Consider the following 25217-nt stretch of genomic DNA (forward strand, 5'->3'; position numbering starts at 1 on the left):
GAATTCTTGGCAATGAACCTTAGTGTAACAAGAATTATGATATGGAGTTACATGACAGGCTTTGGAAGAGGATTTAACTTTATTAACTCTTAGCCACCAAAGTGGAATGGTGTTGTATTTGGACATTTTATTCTTTGGATGTTTCTAGAAATCCCACTGAAACACTGTTGACTAAAGTTCAGCCACTCATAAAACTTTATAGATGGTAAAATTTTTTGTTTTTTCCAGCTCTGAGGGAGATGTAGGTTATACTATTTTAGACATTACTAACTTTTGATGTTACTTAATGACCAACAAAAATCAGGTCCAAATTAAAACCCAGAGATTTAGTTTAGAGGTCAATTTTGCCAGTGGACAGCCTGGAAAATAAAATCTTGTCCCAAAGAAATAATATTAATTTATGTTTAATTTCATTCCCTTGAATGTGGAAAATGGACCAAAAGTGAAGTAGAAGGGAATCACAGGTTGTTCTCAATTCCTTATAGGAGGAGATGCTTTTTAGTCTAAAATAGTGAGTTGAATTCACTTACTTCACTTTCCATTTCATAGGGCCTTGTACCATGATTGCTCACTTTGAACACACACAAGTTTACTCTGGTCCCATTTTGGAAGAACTAAGTCCCTGAAAATCAAAATCTTTGAAATTGCTGAATTACAAATATTGTTCAAATAAATGTATAAACTGTGTTGTGCTGTTATGGAAAAAAGGTCTGTCCCATGCCTTGTGGGTTCTTTGGACAACCCTAACAAGGTTCTTCTGTCCAACAAAGGTTTTTTTCAGCAGAATGTTCTGATGAGGAAATTCTGACCTCAACAAAGGGATCCATCATAAGACAGTGAAATTAATCACTTTGACTTCTCTTGCATATACACTGTGTATATATGCCCATTTTTCTCCCTATCCATAATTACATGTCAGTTTGTTTGCTCCTGTTTCCCGTACTCCTCTGGTATACTGGCTCCCATATCTATGCCAACCTGTCCCAGGACAGCGCTTTCACACTAACCTTCAGCCTGTGAACTGCCTCAGCAGACTTCAGCTTGTGCTTAAATGTAATGAATCAGGATACTCAAACACTGAAATGCTGGAAAATATTCAGACAGAAGTATCAGGTAATTTTCTTCAGGCTCCTGCTCCCTTAGCGCAAGTGTTTCAGGGTAGTTATTTTTAGGTGCTGTCTGCATATAAAACTGAAAAGTGTCAGTGATTTTCCATGCTAAATCATCTTCTTGGTCAGTGGGCTGCTTTCCTTTTTCAGGTTTCAGTGGTGACTAAGATCATAGAGAAATCTTCAGCTACTCTGAGGCCAAAAGATCTCAATTGGAATCTCTAATATTTAGAATGCTCTGTTGATGCTACACTTCCCATAGAAAGCTTTTTAAAGCTTTGCATAGTAAATGAGAGATTTACACATTGTCTGTAACTCACCCATTTCAAAGGATCTGCTTCTCAGTTCAAGAGCTGCATAAATACGTTTTTCTTTTTTTTGTAAGATTACTTTAGAACAAACACATTGTGTTATGATTGGTAATTAAATCAATAAATCTCTGAAACAATTCACAGCTTTTTGATTTATTTCAATGGTCAGTGCAACATCTTGTGCTCACATTGAGCTCTTTGAAAATTATATATGGCTATGTTGACAAGTTAATTTTTTCCATTCCATCTCTTTCTCACTTCCTAATGAGACTGAAGACTGCATATAGCTCAACTATTTTTTCATAATGTACTTTCTGGAGTACTTAGCACTTATGTTTCATATCAGCTTTTATTTTAAGTAATGAATTAGCACTTCAACCCTGAAATCCCTCTGACAAGAACTTGAATGTACATGTATTTTCCCAAGTATCACAAATAACACATCCAAATATGCACACAATATAAATGTGTGCCTATCAAGGAGGGGAAGGAAGGTCTATAAAAACATTTGGATATTCATTTCAGGCAGGCATGCTGAAGTTTGGATGTTTGTTCAAAGTCAATCCAAATGTATCTGAAACTTTTGGCTTTGGAAATCAATCGGAAATCTTGCAAGGTCAAACTTTCTCATGAGATTACCTCTAATACCTCTTCAGCTTCAGTCAGGCCAGTAAAAATACCACAAAATGCTCTCTCGTCCCCTTTTTCTCCCAGCCGAAAATGGAAAATATGAGGAATGTGAAAATTAAACAATTAATCAAATTTTTTCCAACCCTCAGGAAAAGGTTTGGTTCAGTTCAAGTTTGGTTTGGGTTTTTTTCTTTTCTTACAAGGTTTCAGGTTTGCTCTTGTTTTATGCAAACTTTTTCAGAGAACCCAAGTCTGTATGTGAATTGTATTAATTCTCATGGTCAGAACTGCTCCTGTCTATTTAAATGGGCTTAATAACTGCTCCATGGTCTTTCAGTTTCAGAGTACAGTGTTTACTAGGAGTTTCTATCCTTACATGCAACCTCATTCCCAGTTTTTTCCCACTTCCTGATATTATGGGGTACTTTTTTTCAACAGGTCTCCTGACACATAAGGAAAACACTGATCTATAAATCTATTTTAACTGTGCAGAGGCGTAGTCAAGCATATACATCACACACATTATACTGGGCTAATGTGGAATTTAATGTGATACAGACACAGTGTTCAGGGATGTTGTACATCAATGTACAATACATGTTTTTGACTCAGTGATGATTTCCTGAAACACTATCTTCTGCTGAGAAGGAGTTCCAGGAACACTTTTGCTTTGATCCTGATACTGCAAAGACCTTCTTCAGAACTGGTGAGTTCCTGAAGTTCTTTTTAGTTTCTAAAGCCTATATCTCACACAGATTAGGAGCAGTTTCAAATGATTCATCAAACAAAATGCCTTAGGATGACTGTGAGCTGTTACCTCAAAGTTACATGCAAACAAACCATAACTGTAAAAAATTACATAGCATAGCATAGCATAACATAACATAACATAACATAACATAACATAACATATATTATTAACATGCAAATATAATTTTCTCTTGTAACTGAGGAAGATTTTGAATAGCTGCTGGTTGTCACAGAATAATGGCAGCATCAAAGAAAATGCTTCCAGGTGGGAATTCTTCTTTGCCCCTCTTCATTCTTCTTAACACTCGTAAGTGAAATGTCAAGGAAGTTATTCCAAAATTAAGTTTTTGCCAAAATGTTCTGCAGTGAAAATAGAATAAACATGCCCTTTTTGACCACTTCACAAGAAAGGAAGTTAAAACCATGAAATGACACCAATTTTATTCTTGGATTGTTTGTTTTTCTCTGTAAAAAAGTTCATGATACAATAGATGAAAGGTCTGAAATAATAAGAAAAAATAATACAGTTGCAAGTATAAATTTGGACTTTATCTTTGTTTCAACAAGTGTGAGAACGCCAAATTTGCACTTCTGAAAGTATCATGTTGCAATATGCAAAATATAGTTACTTTTCTTTTAGGTTTTAATGGAATTTGTTCATTTTCCCATGGGGACTGAAAATTAATTATAAAGAGAGTTGCATGTTTTCCAGTCCTCTTGCTTTGTTCTGAACACTACTGTTCACTTAGTCTGGAGTTTGATGGTTAAGTTCATTTTAAGTCCTCACACACTGTAAAGAAGAAAGAAATAAAAAGGATTTATCCCAATAAGAAGCCTTCACTTTTCCAAGAGGTCTGTTGAATAGAAGGTGTTTCAGACACTCATGATGCAATTAAAATTACTCATTGTACTGAAGTCAATAGCTGGCATGAGGCAAGTAACTTTACAGGGATTAGTCCCCATTGCATTTCAATTCAGCTCCCAAATTTCAGCTGTACTGACTTATTCTTGGTTAGACAAAGGAATAAAGTTAAGGGAAAAAATGAAGGGATAATATTATTTCAGCAGTCTTGAGAGATGTCCATCAGTTGTTTTAAAAGCTACATAGATACATTTATTAAACATTTTCAAAGGCTTCAGTTTATTTCTTAATGCTGTTCTTACTTGTTGTCACCATTTTTCCTCTGTTCCCAAACTACCACTAACAGGCAATATTGAGTAAGGCTTCAGTTTAAGTCAGAAAGACCAATGAGAACTCATACCACACTAGGATTTGTGCTTGCCATGCAAACCAGTTTAAGTGTACTCCTTAATTTAATGGGGTGGACTGGAGATATTTTGTACTATGTTTATGCAAGTAAAACAATTACAGTTGGGACATCAGTTTGAACATTTTCCCAGGATGATCTGTTGAATGTAATTGTTAGAATACTTCCCAGTTTTGACATAAGACAATTAATACTCTTACAAATAATGCAAAGAGGTTAGCACCGGGCAGAGACTTTTCCCAGGAGGAGTATAGACAAGGTTGCCCTGTTCTGAGAAAACATTTTTAGCAATCACAAAGTCTGCCATGGCACTTGTCCCTGAGTTTGCCATCTGTGACATTTTGTCTACTGTAGGCATCTACTGTCCATATGCAGGGCAGGGTGTCCATGTGCCTGCTCAGCATGCAGTGGTCAGTGTAGCCAAAGAGGAAACTTAAGTGAGTTGCCACAAAGAGAACTTCAACTGCATTCTCTACCAGCAAAGACCAAGATGCATCTGAATTGGACATGTCTGGAAGAGTAGTGGCAGGTCCTTTACATGTCAGTTATTTGAAAAATTATCTAAGTATCTTTACTTATGCCCAAGAACACAAATTCAGTCATAGCAGGTTAAACCTGAACTGATGGAAGTGGAATTTCTTGCATATGAAAAGCAAATCTGATACTACTTTTATACTGAAAACTAAAGAGTATCTATATAGAGGAGAATGAAATTACGTAAGACAGCAAGAAGCTGAATTCCTCATGGGACTACATTTTTTACCCTGAAGACTGGCATAATGTCTCTGTTATATTGTGTTAAACAGCTATAAAATTCTTCTTCCAGTAGTTTGTGCATTCATTGGCCACAATAAATAGTTCTTTTTCTCTTTTTCTTATTTTTCTTTAAGGGAATTTAATAATTATGAGTGGTTCCAGATTTGTAGCACTGGAAAAGGAAGATTTCAGCTTTATGGAAGGTAAGCCAGTGGGTAGCAAAAATGCAAATATATTCATGATGCACTTCCACTTTTTCACTTCACAAGGAAAAATAGTTTCTGGGGCATTCTGTTTTTCACACTTCATGAAAAGCTTCTACTATGCTCTAAATACACCTTTCTGTGTATATAAGCATGTGACAGAGTAGAGGATGGAAATATTTACGTACCCTTTCCTTAGTGTTTCCTTTTCTTTCTTCAGCCAGAATGAGTGGTTGGACAGCAGAGGAGTGTCTCCCCAAACCAACAGCTCTCTCGCTATCTGGTATTTGGGGGGTTGCACCAAAATCAAAAGACTACAGGTAGAGAAACCATGGGAACTCAACATTGGTTCCCAGGTCAGATTGCAGGCAGCTTTTTTGCCACCAGGAGAGTCTGTCTGTTTTTCCCTGGAACTTTCCTTCCTGATTCTTCCTGGGAACCTGCACCATAAAGGTGAAAGGCAACTTTATGAGCCATGGCAATCTCAGCATCCACCAGCTCCAAGGGTACAGACAATGGCTCAAATGGATCAACTAACAGTCCTTATTTCATAGTCATCTGTCCTCAGACCAGCTGCACAGAAGGACAGGGGGGAGGGCTGAGGCTGAAGACAAAGGACAGGACAGCACAGCTGACAATCTTGTCTCTGCACACGCAGTACAACATGTATGGCAGCCTGTATCTTACACTGGGAACTGTACCAAACTGCACCAGGAAAACTGAAATTTATGTAATGGGAACAAAAAATACAACGAATTTAAGAGCTGGACTAGAACCAGCTACATATTTCGCTGGGTAATGTCAATGATAAATTACCAGATTCGGTAACTAGATTTTACAGAAGTATGAATCTTGTGCATGTCCAGAAGAGAAGATTTAAAGTGAAATGGGATACAGTGTGGTAGGAAAGAATTCCAAATGGCTGCCACTAGTAAAAACACAGTTTGAATCTGTTGTCTAAGCAGAAACATGCGATTTTCCAGGGTATAAATAGAGTTGGTGAATTTCTGTGTCAACAAAAGGGCAAAAATAGTTTAAGGTAAGTTAATAGAAAGGCCATAGTTCAGTGCCAATCATTTCAAGCCAGAGTCCTCTGACTGCATATCAAATGTATACAGACTGCTCTAGTTTCAAGCTAATTGGTTTGGGATTTTCCAGTGCTCTGTACTGCTTGATCGGGAACACATGAGACCATAGAAGTGTCAAAGGATATCGCTGGCAATACCCCAGTAGCAAATCTTTCCTCTTTTCTTGCATGGTCCATTTAATTGAACACTCATATCAGTGGCAGATTCATTGCAAAACACATTTTTCATTTTTATGCCCTTTTTATGAAAGCTGTAAAGTTATATGCTTAAAAGACTTTGGCTAAAAACCTATGTAAAAATGGATAACATTTACTTTTCCTCAGCTTGGGGTGGAGTAAGCAGTTCGCATTTATGAATTTCCCTGAATGTGATGCATTTTTATTAACATTTCTACTTACAAGCTATTACCATATGTCTGATTTAAAATGCATTTTGAAAGATTAAATTCAAAATTCCTTCTATCTTTATGCATATGAGAAGATCCAACAATTCTTACAAGATGCATTAGGGAAGACTGAAAAAAAGCCTGCTGATGACTAGTTTTTTCTTACTTTACCTCTTTATGCAACCTGAGGATATCTTAAATACATTACAGAGGCATTCTGCCCATCAATGGGTGTTTAGAATAATGGCATTATCCAAAGTGGTCCAAGCTGACAAAACAATCAGGGCCAAACCTGAGCCCCCATTTTTTATGGAAGGAAAATTCCTATTGACGTCAATGGGAGTTTTGCCTGACTACAGAATAAGGAAATTGGCCCCAAACGATATCTCCAAAGGGGGCTTTACGACACAGCAGCTGTATCTCATGAGCCAAATCTCCAGGTTTCCATTATTCTTCTCCCAGCCATTAGTGAAATTACTAAGTGAGCCAAAGTAAGAATAATACCTCTGCTCTGGGAAGTGAGGCTAAAGCACGCACCACATATTCTGTATGTACACACACAGCTTACAGTCATGTTCTCAGAAAGTTACAGTAACAGGCCACCGTGCTTGCTACAGTAAAACCAAGGGAATTCACTGCAGGGGCACCAAAGAGATAGAGCACCATGAAAGTTAGCAATGAAAGGACCTATGGTTAGATTAAAAATTACTTAGGCCACTGAAAAGGATTTGGTTTGGGTTTTTTTAATTCAGTTCTTTTTATGCAGTGACTTCTTGATATAATAAGCAGGAATAGTTATCTGAAAGTACAGATCAAAAGTCCAGGACTCTCTCCTTCAGGAAATTGCCTATATCTCCCTCTTTTTGGGTCTCAGCTCTCTTTTTTTGCATTCACTTTGACAAAATGAACTAAGTTCACTTTCCTTTGCTTCCCCATAGCCAGGGTTTAAGGCACTCAAGTGGGAGATCTGAATCTTCATGTCTTTAAGATGAAGAGGGTCTGAACCCAGATTTCCTACACCTCAAAGCTGAAGGCTCCCCCATGCATGCTATGTAGAGGAGGATGGGAAGGGTGACTTCATGCTCTAGCTTGATGATGAGGGTGGCACCCACAAAGTAATTCTGTGAGGAATGCCTTTGTTCATACATTTTGAGTAGATCCTGATTTCCAGATGAAGTGTCTCAGTGCTCTTTGGGTGAGGAGGTGGCAAGCTTATGCACAATATCTGGCCAAGGCTACTTAGTTTACAGAGGTAGTCTTCTCTCACATACTCCATTCTGTCCCTTATCACCCCTGACCCATGTAGCAATGTGCCAAATGACCATCAGCAGCTGAACAAGAAGATTCAAACAGCAGTCCTTTCTCACCAGTACAAAGCCATGAAGCCTTGGTGAATTAGCCTATTTTCATACTCTCTGTTTAATAAATTGTGCTCCACAAATGGAACATGCTAAGCCACCATGCCTGTTACATGAGATCTTATCCAATATCCCCCTGACAGAGATCCTATGATGCAACATGTGTTCTGGGCTATGCAACCAGCACACTGGTGTTTCAATGAGCAAAGTACTGAATGCAGTTTGTGGAGAATGCAGGCCACAGCTGAGCAACAAGATTGCTGAGTAATGATTTTTGGGGTTTTTCCTGATCTTGACATCTTCTGGCATCACCAGCTAGAATAACATTAAAATAAAAGTATTAAAGAAGTGGAAAGGCAAGAGATCTTTTCAAAGGTCATTGAAAATTCACCTTGAAAATGTGTATGCTTAAATGCCAGGATGTTCATTATGGATTAAAGCACGGCATTCCATTAATTTCAGCAGCTGAATGGGCTGTAGCCACAGTCATGCTGGCACTTTCCTAGTCAGGAAGTGGGACATAATGGCACAATCCAAAGAGCTAACACACATGTGCCACACAAACATGTTCAACATTACTCTCAGGCCATCCTTGCAGAGCAGTCCAATAAGCCTGGCGTATAAGTCACTCTTCCTGGTTTTATGCCATGAATGAACTTGAGGATACACTCTGGATACACCCAGATCTCCAGAGTTCCTCTCTTCATAGGGTGAAAAAACCTTGCAGTTTTTCAAACTGTGATCTGATTTTCATATTCTATTCATGAATTATCAACTATGGCATAAGTTTAAAATAAGTTTCTAGCTGAAGTTAGGTATCTGCCAAAGAGAAAAAGCAATTAATACATAGAGTTATACTTTTAAAATTGATGCAAAAATTTCCCTGACATTGAAATGAACATCAGAAATGCTGTGATCAAACTGGTCTCCCAAAGACAAAGTAACAACACGTGTTTCACCTTCACCAGGCTTCTTTCACAACATGCGTCTTGCAGAAAAACAACTTTTGTCAGTTTTCTGGAGTCAATGAGCCTATACTGCAGCAGGCCTGGGTGACAGCCAGAAAGTGATTGTCTTCAGAGGATTATGGGTAATGCCTTACTAATTAACTATAATGGTAACCTGGTAATGTTTAATAGTGGGTTAGGCATTGCTTTCCCCTCCGTCAGATGTTATCCGTTCAAGGAGAAAAATATTTGTAAGGTGATTTCACTTACGGTTTCAACATATTCTAAATGAACAATCTTTGTTCTCCCACAAATGGTATTGTGTTGGATAACACAACTGACAAGGTTTCATAAATCCTTTTCCAAGTTCAGCTTAATTGCAATTCAATATTCTTTTGTTTCTATTAACCCAGGTAAATAAATAGAGTGAAATGGCAATTTTGGACTGTGATCTATGGCACAGTCCCCAATGTACTGGCACACACTGAATTCTTGCAGATCACAAATCTGCAAGAAACATGTTTGTGTCTTCCAACAAAATGTCATCAAACCTCTAAAGGAATCCATATTTATACTTCACAGGGTGTGCTACAGCTTCACATTAGAAGCCGGCAGGCAGGCTCTAAAGCAGCAGGCTTGAAACAGGGAGAGGAAAGATTCCTCCTTCAAACCTTGCCCTTCCAAGTACTAGTATTATAACTTATTGAAACTAATGTATTGTATAACGAAAGCAATTCTCTTTTTGCCCCCAGTCTTCTCTCTTTTCACACAGTTCCTCTGTTACTTATTATAAGATGATCTTCTGTGCTTTTCCTCCACTACCTAAAGCCCCAGTTCTCTAATACAATGTATATTTTACAATTCACTTTATCCCTCTTTAGTAAAACTTCTTTCAATCCCTAACTTGCAAATGCTCACCATAAAATTTAACAGACTATGGTGAGGTCCTCTATTAAAGAATTTATAGAAAACCTCAGCTGTTGTACTATAAATAACTGCTTCAAATACACAAAGCAAAGATTGAGGCTAAGAGGTCACTTTTCATAGAAGTATATCTCTGTTGTCCTATATCAAACTGTTCTGAAATCTGTCCTGTTTAACATATTTATACAGGAACTGGATGAACAAGAAGGCAGCAGTATTTGCAGACCATATACAATGGACCAGAGTAGCCATAATCAAGATAAATGCAAAGAATTGCAGAAGAAACATCTAGGGCTAAGGGACAAAATAGAATTTGGAGTTTATTTGACAAGTGTAAAACAATGCATACAGGCAAAAAATAACTTATGGTTCATTTATTTATTAATCGCCACTATTAAGGAGCCCAGTTCTGTAGTAATGGTGAATAATTACCTCTAAAAATACTGTAATACACGCTAGTGGTCAAAAAGACAGCTAGGATTTTAGGAAATATCAGGAAAGAAAATAAGAATAAAATACATCAATATGATCCATGCTGCACATATGTGATGAGTACAATAATAGAAATAGAGAAAGTACAGAGGAATTAGACTGAAACAGTTTCCGTATGTGGGCAGATTAGGAGTAGTAAAACACTTTTAATCCTGGACAAGAATCCTGAAGCCTTGGAGGACAGTTTGATGGGGAAGGCCAGTAGGATACATTAATTCACTGGTCTAAATAAATGCATACAAGACATCATAATAAGAAATTATTCAGAGGGAAACCTCTGGCACATGGAGGCTGTAATCTGCTGACTACCAGAAGGTGGGAGAGCATAATAAAGAAAGATAATACTTGCCTTGGTCTTACATTATTCTTTAAGTATCTTGTCTCAGGCATCAGGCTCTGGTGGCACTAAGCTAGATGGTCTGGCCTCATGTGGTAGTTTATCTCTTTTTAGCATCTCCTTATGTGAGATTCACTTCATCTCCCTTTGGATAAGGATTTCTAAAGTGAAGAAACCTACACCTGAAGCTGTCACCAGAAGCTCCTATTATGTTGAGAATCAGGCATTTTTAGGACATGATTCATGCAAACTAGTTTAGACACTGTCATGGTTTAACCCCTGCCAGAAGCCAGCCCCACACCATCACTCCAAAGATCTCCTCCTTCTTCTTCCCCCCACTTTATATCATATGGTCTGGAATATCCCTTTGGTTGACTGGTATCATGTGTCCTGGCTCTGTCTCCTCCCATCCTTACACACACCTCCAATCTCCTCACCTGTGCAGCAGTTCAAAAGGAGAAGGAAAAGCCCTTGGTTCTGTGTAAGCCCTGCTCAGCAATAGCAAAAATTTCTCTATATTATCAACCCTGTGCTCAGCATAAATCCAAAACACAGCCCCACACCAGCCACTGTGAAGAAAATTAACTCTACCCCAGCCAAAACCAGCATAGACACCTACCTCAGAATGAGATGAATCATACTTTATAAATGTTTGTTTCCCTCCATTGACTACAAAGTGATTATTTTTATTGTAGATGTTTATATTTAGTCAGATGAATCTCATCTTTTTTTTTTCTCCACTGCTATTAGAATACTGTTTAGGAGTGCAGCAGAGCAGAAACAAGGCAAATTAAGCACTGTAGATGCCCATTCATGACAATTTCCCAAACACATTCTGAACTCTGTTTTCCAGGAATTCAGGAGAAGTTAATGGACTCCTATGGCAGTTCAATTCTTGTCATGGCTTACCCATGATAGACAGCTAAGTACCATGCAGTCACTCGCTCATGCCCTCACAGCAAGGTGGAGGGAGAATCAGAAGGGTAAAGGTGAGAAAATATGTGTTCAGATAAAGACAGTTTAATTATTTGAAAAACTGTAGGGAAAAATTGACAACTGAAAAAAAAAGATATGACACAAAAGAAACATAATTGCATGCCATCAATCTAATGATGCCCAGCCAGCACCGTAGTAATGTCAGCCCTCAAGAAACTTCCACCCCCCCAGCCTTTATTGCTGAGGGTGATGCCACATGGTCTGGAAAATCCCTTTGTTCACCTGGGGTTGACTGTCCTGGCTGTGTCCCTTCCCAAATTCTTGTACATTCCCAGCCTACTCACAGGTGGGGCAGTCTAAGAAGCAGAAAAGGCCCTGACCCTGTGTAATCACTCAACAGTAACCAAAACATCCCGATAGTATCAACACCATTTTCATCAGAAATCCAAAACACAACCCCCCACCATCCTCTATGAATCAATTTAACTCTCTCCCAACCAAACCCAGTACCAATCAGAATACTGAAAACCTCCAATAGACAACCAGTAGGCACCATCTACATAATGCTCTAAAGAAATTTTGTAGCTAAATTTCTGATCAGGATATCTATGGCATAAGGAAGCCCTTCCTACAACTCCTCCAACAGCTATTGGGGAAAGGATGAGAGCAGTCCATTTTGGCAAAATCTGTCAGCTAGCACTGGTGGCAAGCTGTTTAGTGATCGTCTATCTGTCTATCTATCTATCCATCTATCTATCTATCTATCTATCTATCTATCTATCTATCTATCTATCTATCTATTATACTATACATATAATGCACAGAAGTGAGAAGGCATTCTTGCCACGGACAGGTTCAAGCAGGTACCTCCCAGGATTTGCTTTTCACATGTAACACTACCTGCACATAGGTTGTCAACATGTAAGCAAAGAGCTGTAAAAATATTTTATCGTGCACATTTAAATGCAAACAACCAAAACTTCCCAAGTGCTAAACAGTCCTCTGTTTTAAGCAAAACACTTCACTAAAACCATTGTTTTTCTGCTTAAAAATATGACAATAAGGTCAGGTATGTAGAATTTCCACCTTCAGTGGTGGTCCAAATTTCTCTTGTGCTTGAGTTTAAGGCAAAAAAGATGTGGTGCTGTTTATTCTGGTTTTGATTAAAAAATGAAAAATAAATATTTTTCATGGAGTCTGACAGGGCTTTTGGCCTTCCTGAATGGCATTGTATCTGGATTTCTCCACCCTTTCATTTGGGTGGGAGACCCAAATGGAACTCACTAGCACAACCTTTGGCATCTCCAAAGTTCTGGCAATCTGTTTGGATTAAATAGATCAACAGGGTGGATAGCTCTTAAGCTTCAAACAGTTCTTGAAAGATAAAACGGCCCCAGCTATTTCTATGAACATGTAGGTTAAGATCAGAGTCACGTGAAGCATAAGTAAGACCTGGTTTGCCAATGTACAAAGGGGTCAGCAACTCCAAACTGGAGAGAGGTGGGGGAAAGATGGCCAGCTGAAGGCCCAGAACAAATGTTAAAAGGTTTAAAAGGATGAACTACGAATGATAAGGAGAGTATTCTGGACTGTAGTGTTGGCTGCACCACTAGAGGCAGGCAGGCAAAGGCAGAAGAGGTGCGGCTGAGCCCCATAGACATGTATGATGTGACTCCAATGTTTATGGAAAGAGAACTGCAGCCAAATATTTGGAACCTGATGAGCATTCTCAGCTGCAAATAGCAGTTATTTCGACAGGCAAGGGGCTTTATACTAGGCTTTCTGGACTTTAGGGTTCTCTGTGCCCTGTCTTACTTCCTCATTCAGAAAACCTTCTTCCACCATTAACACTTTGTAAAAACTATGCCACAAACACTATCAATATGTGAAATTTAAAAATTTCCAGATGCATGGGGGTAGGAGTACAACAGAGAGCCTACTCTTTCCTCCATCTTTAACAGTATTCTTGCAGTAATCCTGCAAAAAACCCTATTTTCTGCGCAAATTGCAGTTTCAGGTTTTACATGCTACAAGGTAGCGATAATCCAAATCATCATGTATGCCAGCAAAATGCCAACTGAGGGTAAATGACATCTGAGTAAACTTGCTCCTGTAGCATTACCATTCATCCCAAATGCCTCTCAGTTTTAACAAGCAGAATGAGGACTACAAGGCCATTCCAAATTTCTTCAAACCTTCATAAAAACTCTTTGTACAAACACTCACAATCTTTGTTCATCAGACAGCAAGTGCGGTCACACAATGTGTAAGTTTCGTACAGCTTTTTAAAAGCTACAGCATTCAGATATTTGAGTAGCTAACTATTTTAACAAAGGAGAAAAACACAGATGAATTTGAATTCTTGTATCGTAAATTATTAGCAAAATTTAAAAGAGAGGTCAGTGATATCTCTCTACATATAAATGCAAATATGTGAGAAAACATATTAATAGTAAAAAAGTGAGTAATTATGGGAGGGTAATTTTGTTTTTAAATGGCACATGGCTAAATATCATAGAGAATTTGGGATGTTCATGGGTACTATAGAATGAAGGAACTGACGTTGCTGGTATTGCTTACGCTTTCAATATCATCCAACATAAACATTTCCATTTTTATTTTAAAGTCTCTGGTGTTTTTTGTCCAGAATCCTGCTGATTTTATACACTCTCAGACTTAACTTTGTTCATCTCATTTGGTTAACTTATGATTTCAGTGCTGTCACATGTACAGAATTTTGTATTGGCTGCACATGTTTATATAAATTAATTTATATTTTAAACTGACTGTATGAACTTGCATACCTCTAAATTATGTGAGAAATCCCAGCACATAAATAGCTGTCTGAGTACATGTGTCTAGAAGTCCCAGTAGGGCATGAAAAGTGGTTAACCTACCAATATAAAGGCACATACCAATTTTGTGTACTCAATATATTTGCACTAAGAGTTAGATTTTCCACTCTAACTGGTCTATATTTGGAGATGGTAGAGAAAAGGGTGGAAAAAATAAAAAAAGTTGATTTTAATTCCTTAACCCCAGGAGATCTGCATTTAGAAGTAGGTCCTTTTATTTTCCACTGCATGAAGAGCCTCAGTGTTATATTAATATACCTCAGTATTAGTCTGATCTACTGTTCACATAAGGTAAATGGCTTTTATCTATTTCAAGGGTGGAAACATGACCAATGCACAAAATGCTTCCATAATGCCATGATCTTTCTGCAGGCAGAGAACTCTATCGCAACTGGAAAAGTTCTCCTGGTTACTCCAGCAATTTTGAAATCAGTTTGTACTATATAAGCAGGCAGAAGAATTTAGCCAAGCCTGTTCTAGATAAAGCATTGAATACCAGAGTGAGCTGAGGTTAGGTGTTGCTAGGAGAGATGGAGGGAAGGCATATACTCAGCTGGCACAGGCCATTCCAAAAGCTACACTCATTTATATTATCAAAGGATATGATATTCAGTTCATTTAGAAATGGAAAACTGAATCAACTGAGTCCTTGTACAGAAAGTTCTGATCAGATTTATTAAAAATGTAATTCAGGGAATGTGTTCCCCAGCACTGAGTCATACTGCCAGGGAAGTATCAACAAGAAAATTAATGGATATAGCTCTTACTTTTAAGTGCATGCAAGACACATATGATATGCTGTGTCGTGCAACAGGATAGATGCCTGGTTCCCATCACATATTCTGATGGAGGGTTTTACAATCCTCCATTACTGCACTGCAAGAGAGTTTATTTCCTGCAAGGGACAGGAAAAAGTGTTGCCTTCAGGCAAAGGCAAAAGAAATAAGCATTCAAAGGAGTTTCAGCCAAATACAGGGAATAGATTCTTTTCCTGAGGCCCCCCAGACCAATTTGGCAATTAGCTCAATGACTGATTTTTCTAAACTTTCTAAAAGACATTTTTATTACCAACACAAGTATTATTTTTCTTCCAATCTAGGCATTGCCATCAAAAACTTAAATCTGTTGTCAATGACATTATTATTTATATGGTTATTTAGCATGTTGCGCCCTGGACAAAGCATTAACACAGTCTCCAGGCCTGGTTTTCACCCTCTGTGGAACAGGCTGCCCTAAGAAATGGAGTGTCTCTCTCAAAGTCTCTCCAAGCAGATGTTGTACAGACCCCCAGATCAGCTCCTCGGGAAGAGCTCAGTTCTGCTTCAGTCTCTGTCCCCACTGTGCTGGGGGGGCCTCTGAGTTCCTGGCTGCTGTTTCTCCAACCAGAAAATATGTGCACTGCTATTGATCTCTTTAGAATGGCCATGAAGCCAGTGAAGAAATTACAACCAGGGAATTACAGAAAATGTTAGCACAACCCAAAGTGAATAATTACTTTGTCACTTTTATTAGAATTTTAGGACCTGTATCAATATTTTCATCGGCTCTGTAACACTCCTTGGGTTAGATGACAGGTTTGCCTTGTTCTAGGAATGCCCCAGAGGACAGAATCACCATGGACCGGTGAAGTGCCCACTCAGGCGAGTCAGGAGCTGCATCCACCATACACACACAGTCCAGGCAGGTGTCTTCTGCTGGGTGAAGCTCTGCAGCCCCCAAGCAGGTTGGTGGTGGTGGCAGGGACAGCATTGCCACCCACCCGACCATCACTGGGGACAGTGAGGGAAGGCAGCAGGGCAGGACTCCACCCTGAGAGCCCCACCAGGCTCTGCAGGGCCTGGGCTGGCCACAGGGCTGCTGGCAACATGGTCACAGTCAACCTTGGGTCCCAGGTGGTGGATCTGGGGTGCTGGCTGACCACTGAGGGACAGGAACATCTGGGTCACTGAGTCCCCTACGTGGCAGACATCTTGCATTCATTAAGCTCCTCTTAAAACTGTTAGCATCTTGCCTGTTGCACTAGCAGGACTGCTCCACAATCTTGCAATTTTGTGACTAAAAAGCTTCTTTTTCCTTCCCAGTTTGATTTGAACACACAGTGTATTTACCATGACATTTTCTTTCAGTCTTCTTCCTCTTTAGAATTTATTTTAAATTTTCTTCTAAGCAGAATCTCAACGCCCATCAATAAAACACCCTTCTTCTGTTTTGGGGCAGCTCACTTCCACAGGCATGCGTGAGTGCAGTTGCTCAGCAAGGATTGCCTTGCTTCCCCTCTCAGAAGTAGCATGACCTATGGTCACGTGTCTTCTCCAACTTCTGCATTTCAGGGTGGTCTTGTGATCAGCCAGTGTTCCTGATTCTTCTCAGCCCTAAGTTAGCATTTCCACATCTTTCAATGTGTCTGTTGTCTTCAACTAATGAATCCCTGGTTCAAGTGTTTAAGAAACATTTGCACATTTTCCTTGTAATATACACCCATTTCTATCTATCATTGTAATTCTCAAAGTATTTCAATCCTTCTCATATGATAGTCTGATCATGCTGAATATTGGCAATACATCTTCCCTTTATAGCATCACGAAACCTCATGATCATCTTCCAGACTTTTGTACCACTTTCTACTGTGAAACTGCTAAATAAAATCTGTCCCCAAATGTGCTGCATTGTTCTCTTCTCAGCACTGCTGGTGGTCTTACAATTACCAATAGCATTTGCTCTCCAGTTTGGAGATTAATATCCCCAACACAACGCCCAGCAAAATCATTTGTACATTAATGTTAAAGGGAACACTCGCAGCATATAAAACTGACCTTCAAGATCTGTTCATAAAATAATTTTCTTAATTTCTTCCCCAGATTGAATATCTAATGTCTTCTATGTATGTTCCTTTATCACATTATTTTTCAGCATTCTACATCTAAACATGTGTCATGCCTGCCTGGTGCATTTGCTTTCTTCTCTGAGTACTGTAAATCCTTCAACAGGTATTTCACAGCCTTCTGGATCTTCTATTACAATCCTTTTTTCTCTATAATACTTAAATTCATGTAATGTATCCACTGTTCATATTCCTTCACTTTGAGCTTTAGGTTCTTTATCTTAGTTCTTTCAGTCTTTACCTGTTTCAATTCTTTCTTTCTGATTTCATTCAATTCTCTGGCTAAATTACAATATTTTAGCTGTAGCTGCAGTTACTTGACTGTGACTCTACTCTTTAATAATTTCTCTTTATTGCTAAATTTTCTACCCTTTTGTTGTATTTTTTCTACTCTTTACCTAATTTCACTGTTGCTGTGAAATAAAACAAGAGTTTCCTTTGGAGATTATGCCGTTGTCTCCCAACATTTTCATCCATTTGTTTAAAACTTTCCTTATGAATTATCAATAGCTACAAACTATAAACTGGAACTACAACTACTACAACTATAAACTGGAACCCACAAACCATCTCAGTATCCCAGTTCTTTATATTATCATTGCTTTTTTCTGTCTCACTAGAAAAGATAGCAATGCTATTGCAGTTCTCTGGTTTGCTTCTCTTAAAATGCTACCTGTCTGGCCTAGTGCAAATACAGTAATGCTGTATTTTTCTCACAATAAAGACTTTTTGTCAGTTTGTCTCAACTTCTATGCATCCCAGAGCCTGAAAATCAATATGCCTTTCTGTCTTCTGGGCCTGTTCAGGAGAAAAGCCCATTGATTCTTCTCAGTGGGTAATAGCAGTCACACCATCCATTTTCCACGAGGGTCTAAAGAGGGTTCTTCTACTTGTTTGAAACTTATTTCATCTCATCTATAACTCTCTTTCAAATCAGATATGTAATGTCTATTTTCTCCATTGAGTTCTAATCCACAGCCATCCTTCATACTCATATGTTATTTTCTTGCATCAGCGCTCTCTTCCTCTCTTCTGCCTTTTTGTTCCACCTTTCATGGTTTCTTTTCTGTAGCAGCTGTATTCTGTTACCCTAGATCTCTTCTGATACCCTCTTTCTCTTTCTGCTACTTGTTGTTGGAGGTTTCTTTGGATCTTCCTTTCCACCAAACTCTGTTTTCTACATCTTCATCGTCAGAAGTTACCTGAACCTCCGCAATTTCTTGTGCCATATTCTCCTGCTCCATCATGTCCCATCCCTGATGCTGGGCTCGACTTATGGTTGCTCTTCTAGTAGTCCCAAGTTCTCTTCAAGGAGTGTGAGTAACTTTTTGGCCAAAAGTACCTTCTGCCGTAAGTACTCTGGAAGATACTACTCATCCCACAAATTCTCCAGCTGGTAATCTTTGTCTCCTCTCTTACTTGAGGCACTAACATCTTTCATTCCCAACCCATAGCATTAGCAAAATATTAGGGCAAAATGCAGACCTCAACACTCAGTCTTTTCCTGTATCTTCTTCAATGTTTTTGCACATTTTCCATTATCCAGAAGAGCAAGGACATAGAGTGGTCCCTCTGCATAAATCAAAATCTCTAATTAATTTGGTCAAAATTTTCAAAAATAGGAATTTAAACTCCCAAGTCTGTATTTGGACAATGGCTTGAATTTCCTTAATGCATGGCTCTCCACATTTCCCAGTGACTGAACTGGAGCAAAATGGAGACTTCAGGCTTCACTTTAGGCACCTCAAAACAAATCTTGACCAAAGACTATGTGCCAAAATCCTTATAACTTAAAAGAATAAACATCCTCCATATAAAATGTGGAAGTGAAGAAGTGCCTGCAACAATGGACAGGTATAGACTTAGAAAGGATCTGTAGGAAAACACAGATCAAAAAAATGCAAAATTCACTTCTATAATATTACTGGGAAGCTCTGCATTTACAAGGACTGCAAATTAATTATACAGTCTAGCAGTAGTTGAAACTGCAGTTTACAGGGAAATGAAATATGATATGAACCTGATTATCACTGTATCCACATGATCCTTGACCAGACAACGGTAGCTATGATAAATTTACACAAATAGCATTATATTAGCAATACCTCATTATGATGTGAAGAAGGAGTGACATTTTCAGGAGAAAATTTACCGAATATTGGAACAGACACCTTCAGGAGTTCCCAAAGTGTAATTGGGAAGCAAACAGTGCCAAAAAGACCATAAACACCATGATACAGCGGTGAGATGTCTACATTATATAGAGAAAGCATCCTACTAGGAAAAGAGGATAATCCTTGCCACAGAGGTTTATAGACACTGTATTTTTAGCATGTCTGGAGTTCCCTAGAAACTTAGTGGAAATTTCCACCCAATAAGAAGGGCTACTAGTGCCTTTCCCCAAAGAAAACTTCAGAACGACTTGGTAATGAGTAAATGTGTTTAAAAAATTCATTCTTAGTATTATTTTCTTTCCCCTAGTAGAGCAAAGTTATAATTACTTGGTGAGAAATCAGAGCTGTGAATAGCTAGTTATTGTTGGCATCACACCCAAGCACCACCACATTTTTTCCCACCTACTGTGTAGCTGGCATGTCCCTGAAAATTAATGACCTACTCAGAAACAGATATTTGGATTTTATTTTGTGAAGGCTGGAATGGTCTTTACTGCTAATATTGAGGGATAAGCAGCTATACAGAACCAAGAGAACTCCAGGAAAGACTACATAAGTGTAACCATCAATCCTCTCCATCTTTCCTTCTCCCCAGCATAGTCAGTCATTGACTCCTGACTTCCAATGTGAGTTACTAAACTTCTGTATAAAGCTAATATTCTAGTAAAACTTAAAATCAAATTTCTGGTGAAAAGTGGTGAAAAAGAAGTCTAGAGGGCCTTTTTTTTTAGTTATGTTTGCTCACTTTTGCTTGTTTTTCCTTACTATATCCAGAATATTTTTTTTTTCACACACACAAATCCTGAGAGTAGAAAATGCTATTTAGCAAGGCATCAAAATCCTTTTTTCAGGCAGAGTTATGTTCAGGATCTTGTGCTGGTTATAGTATGATGCATTAATATTGCACAATGGTATTAACCTGTCCAACATTCTTTGTGTGAATAGAATAGCTGCCTTTGTTTGCAAAACTCTTCACAGGAACTACAGTGGCACAGAAACTGAGCAGACAGATCTCTCTAAAAAGAGAGTGAAATAAAGAAATTACCTTCTTTCGAGGGAAATTGTTGCTATTAACATCACTACATTGAACATTTACAGAAAAACTGCATTAGATTGTAACAATCATGTAAAATAACTTAACTGGAAATTTAAGTATTCAGGTCTCATATCCTGGCAAAAATATTTCAAATTCATTGTAACAGACAGTCTATGTAAATCAGAATCTGTTCATTGACCTAGTACACCTCCTTATACCTTCAAAGCTGTAAATTACTGTATCGGTTACCAGGAAGAGGGCACCCAGGCCCAAAAATTAAATACAGGAACATGTGAAGGTATATGCACAATCTGAAACATTTTCAAATTTTCTGAAATCTAATGAGTTCAAATAATTATGGACTTGAGAAGCAAATTATCAATCTGTTTTCTATCAGGAAGACAATTGCAGCAAGAAGATTCACTTGGAGCCCAATGCTGAGTAATAAACCACCCATGCAGTTTCCATTTTTGACTTCTTGCTTTTGGGGGAGTGTGTGAAATAAGCTGCAGATGACAGTCAAAAGCACAGACTTTGGTAGCTTCTTTCCAATGAATGTATTTTCCTGGACACTTGCTGTTCTGGATTTTTACAGTGTGAAAGTAAAAAGAAACAGTTGTGCAGTTTAACTGAGATTTCATTTGAAGGAATTGCATGATGGTTTCATTACTGAGATGGCAAGTACAGCTCAATCTAGTCAATATGGAATTTCCTTTTTCCATTCTCTGGATATAACAGGATACAACAGGCAGTGAAATAGGCACTTAGTCACTGGGTTTTTTTACAAATCATTTAAATTCCCTTATTGCCCAATCTTGCAGTTGTGAACTTGCCAACATTTTTCTTGACATAATTCCTGCAAAAGCAGGCCCTTAAAAGTGAATTATAATTAAAATAACCTTCAGCTTCTATCTGTGGACTGCCAACCATAAATACTAGAAACAGTATACATATCTATCTATCTATCTATCTATATATATAAAAATAGATAATGTGACATTTCTTTAAAGACATCACCTAATAGGCTAACTAAATGTGATAACTATCAGCCTGGTCCATGACATTACATCATTTTACTCCTCACAAGTCCTACCACCACAAGAAAGTGCCATTGACAGAACGTGCTTTCCTATACCCAACATATGCTTTAAGTACTTCAGGAACTAACTTTTGAGTACTCTCTGAAGGGTATTCAGAAGTCTGGTCATAATTTCCAAGAAAGTGCAGAAGCAATGAGATTTGCAGCCATAGGCTAAACTCTGGCTGCATAGAGATAATTACATGGAATTTGATTCAGAGTCTTGAAGTTACCTTCTCAGTGACTGAACATCTACTGTGTATAGTCAGGTCTGCACATCTGTGTCTTAGGAATGGATACCTGTCTCACCTTTCCCCTTCTCTGAAGAAATCTCACATTTTTTGCTGGGCCTTTTACAGGTCCTTTCACACCCTCTCTTTGGGGTTAAGTCTACTGAAGTTTTTGTCTTTGTACTTAGGTCTTTCCTGACATTATGTAAATGTACATTCAGATGAACTCCAAACTACTAGTTTCATGAATAATAAATACTGATGATGAATAACAGGATGAAAGAGAAATATAAACACTTAAGAAAAGACTGCAAAATTACTATACACAAATTTTCTAGTGGTTATTTTGCAACCTTTTCTAATGCTGTGGAAACAGAACAGACCAAAGCCAACCACAGGGGAAAAAAAAGGCAGTTATTTTTTCCAAGTAAAACTAGCAGAATTTGACTGGTAACATTCAAACTTGAGCAATATCGATGATATCATACAAAATTAATGATTTGTATCAGAAATAGTGTGGCTAGTAGAACTAGGCAAGTGATCATCTCCCTGTACTCAGCACTGGTGAGGTTGCAGATTGAGTCCTGTGTTCAGTTTTGGGCCTTACACTGCAGAAAAGAAATTGAGGTGCTGGAGCCAGTCCAGAGAAGGGCAACACAGCTGGTAAAGGGTCTGGAGCACAAGTCTGATGACGAGTAGGTGAGGAAGCTGGGGTTCTTTAGTGTAAGAAAAGGAAGCTCAGGGAAGACTTTATTGGCTCTACACCTACCTAAAAGGAGCTTGTGTGAGTTGGGAGTCAGTGTCTGCTCCAGATAAGAAGCGACAGGATGAGAAGAAGTGGCCCCACGTTGCACAAGGGGAGGTTTACATTAGATATTAGGAAAAATTTCTTCATGGAAAATGTTTTCAAGCATTGGAAGAGGTTTTCCAAGGAAATGGTTGAGCCACCATTCCTGGAAGTGCTCAAAAAACATGTGGATATTGCATTTGAGGACATGGTTTAGTGGTGAACATGGTGGTGGTGTTGATGAACTTACAGGCCTTTTCTACCCTTAAGAATTCTAAAATTCTTTTTTTTTTTTGAACACACCAGTCATCTCTTGAAGTTACTGGGAAATTGCATTGTGCGACCTGGTACTGGATCCACAATGAGATATAATTACCAAAAATAATTTTTTTTAAATAGTTAATATAGACTTTCATTAATGATGTCACCAGTGTCTGTCTTTTAAAACACCATATTTCTTCTGAGGATGAAAAAGAATAGAGAAAAGAATCCTCATGCAAGAAGAAACAAGACCTCATCTCTGATTGTTCCAGATTGTTCCCCCTTTCATTCATCTTTATGCTGTACTGTACCTTCTCAGCATTTGTGTTAGTTCACTTTACAGTCTATTAAAATCTGTATATTCAATGAAGTTGTACAAACACATTGCTTCCATTACTTACTCTTTTCACACCCATGTCAATGATCAGCAAGAGCTTCATCAGGATTGCAAAAGTACAGATTCATTCTCTAAATCAAAGGCAGTATTCAATGTTTATTGAATCAACTTTTTAGGCCATTCTTTTTACCAATGGCAAGTTTATGTATGTTTGATTCTAAAGACAGGTAATGTATGCGAGCATTCAGACTTGTTTTGCACACTCCAAATACATTCTGAAAAATAGAGTATGGAATTTTTTCCTCTTTCACTTGCCTGCAGCCCCCTCTTCTCAATCTCTCACCTTCATACATTTTTTATTAGTGCTGTAATTTAAATATAAAATGAGCTTACCATTCACCTAGGTTAATCAGATGTGACTACATATGAATGATATTTGGGATTATGCCCTGCATGAGGACATTTGCTAACTCCCTGAGGTCATAATTTTACTGCTGAGGTTTATGATCAGGAAGACTAATCAGTCTTGTGATGCAGACTTCAGGATTTCATTATTATAAGAATAAGTTTTTTCTCCAACTGTTGAAAGAAACTAGAAGTAGAATTCACTGTTTTATATCCATTTGATGGATTATCTCATATTTATTTTTCCTTACTCTACTTTAGGAGCCAGAAGTGTGTTTTAAGAAAAGAAATAAGAAAAAAATTAAAAGATTTTATGAAGTGTAGAAACTGCTCCAGCCTTTTTAACTGTGTGACATGCACATAAGACAAGAGCATATGCCCACAAAATTTCACAATGGTAGCACAAAAGAATCTTCAACAGTAGTTGAAGTGGGACAGTTGCTTGCCTGGCTACATTCTCAGGTGACCTACGTTTAGAAATGCTTGAAGAATCAAATTCTTTTCAAGATCCCTGAAGTCCAGAGATGGCATCCATGCATTCAGATGGACAGTTTTGGAAAGAGGAAGCAAACAGCTTGCATTTACTTTCCATACTTAGTGGTTGGTCTCAATTTGCCTAACAAATATATTTTCCTATGTTATGAATACAGTGCCCTGTTTCTCCATCTTTTCCAGGGAAAAAAATACTTATTGCATAATGTCTTGTGGGTAAAGGGCCTGAATTGATAGTACACTTTTACATCATAGGATTTTAATGGCTTTTAAGCATAGTAAGACCCCATGGCAGTGAAGTTCTGAAACCAGGCTGACTTTTAAGCAGATGTCTGGCATCACAGCTTAGCACAACACATAACTATGCACTGAAACATATATTGGACTGGTTCCTAGCAGTGACATGCTATACACACTTGAAGTGCAGTTTGCTCGCGTGCCTTGCTAAATCTCATTTACTTATCTTTGGGGAAAAAATACTATTTCAGGGTGCCACCTGAAACCTCATTGACAAAGAAAAATAAGGTATTTAGCATATGTGAGCAAATGTGACATATCTTCTCAGGGAGTAGAATGCATAAAAAAGTTCCACTTAGATTAACTTAACAAATAGGAGCCCTAGGAATCCATGGATCATGTCTGTAGAATGCAACAGAAACACAGTCTCTCCTCCAAAAACCTTACTCTAAAAGAATGAGAAAAGTGATAGAGATTTTAAAAAGGCTTGAAAATATTTCCAATGGTGATAAGTGGTGAAATGAATCTTCGTCTGCCCCACAGTTATGGTTGCACCCTAGCAGTCTACTCACTGATGGTTTTTGCAGGCATTGTTTAGAAGAGAGCTGTGAAAGAGAAAACACAAAGGGGCTTGGCTTTGCAAGTTTTACAGGGTGCTCTTCCCAACTGTATCCTGCAGCATCGCTTGACAAACTTTGATTAGAAACATTAACAACTGCAAAAGCCCTTTGCAGTGAAATTTCATAGGATGACCATCGGGGATTCTGCTTCCTTTCCTGATTAGCTATTAGTGCTGATGGCCAGCTCTATACGAGACTTAAATTTATTACAATCTTGAGGGAAATCATCAGAGAGGAAGAAATAATTTATAAAATTCACATTACCACTGGGTAATTTTTTGTATTTTTCCTGAATCTTTCAGTAACTTTCCTAACTTATTCTTCATTTGA

Source organism: Molothrus ater, chromosome 5 (assembly GCF_012460135.2).
Source record: "Molothrus ater isolate BHLD 08-10-18 breed brown headed cowbird chromosome 5, BPBGC_Mater_1.1, whole genome shotgun sequence".
Lineage (NCBI taxonomy): Eukaryota > Metazoa > Chordata > Aves > Passeriformes > Icteridae > Molothrus > Molothrus ater.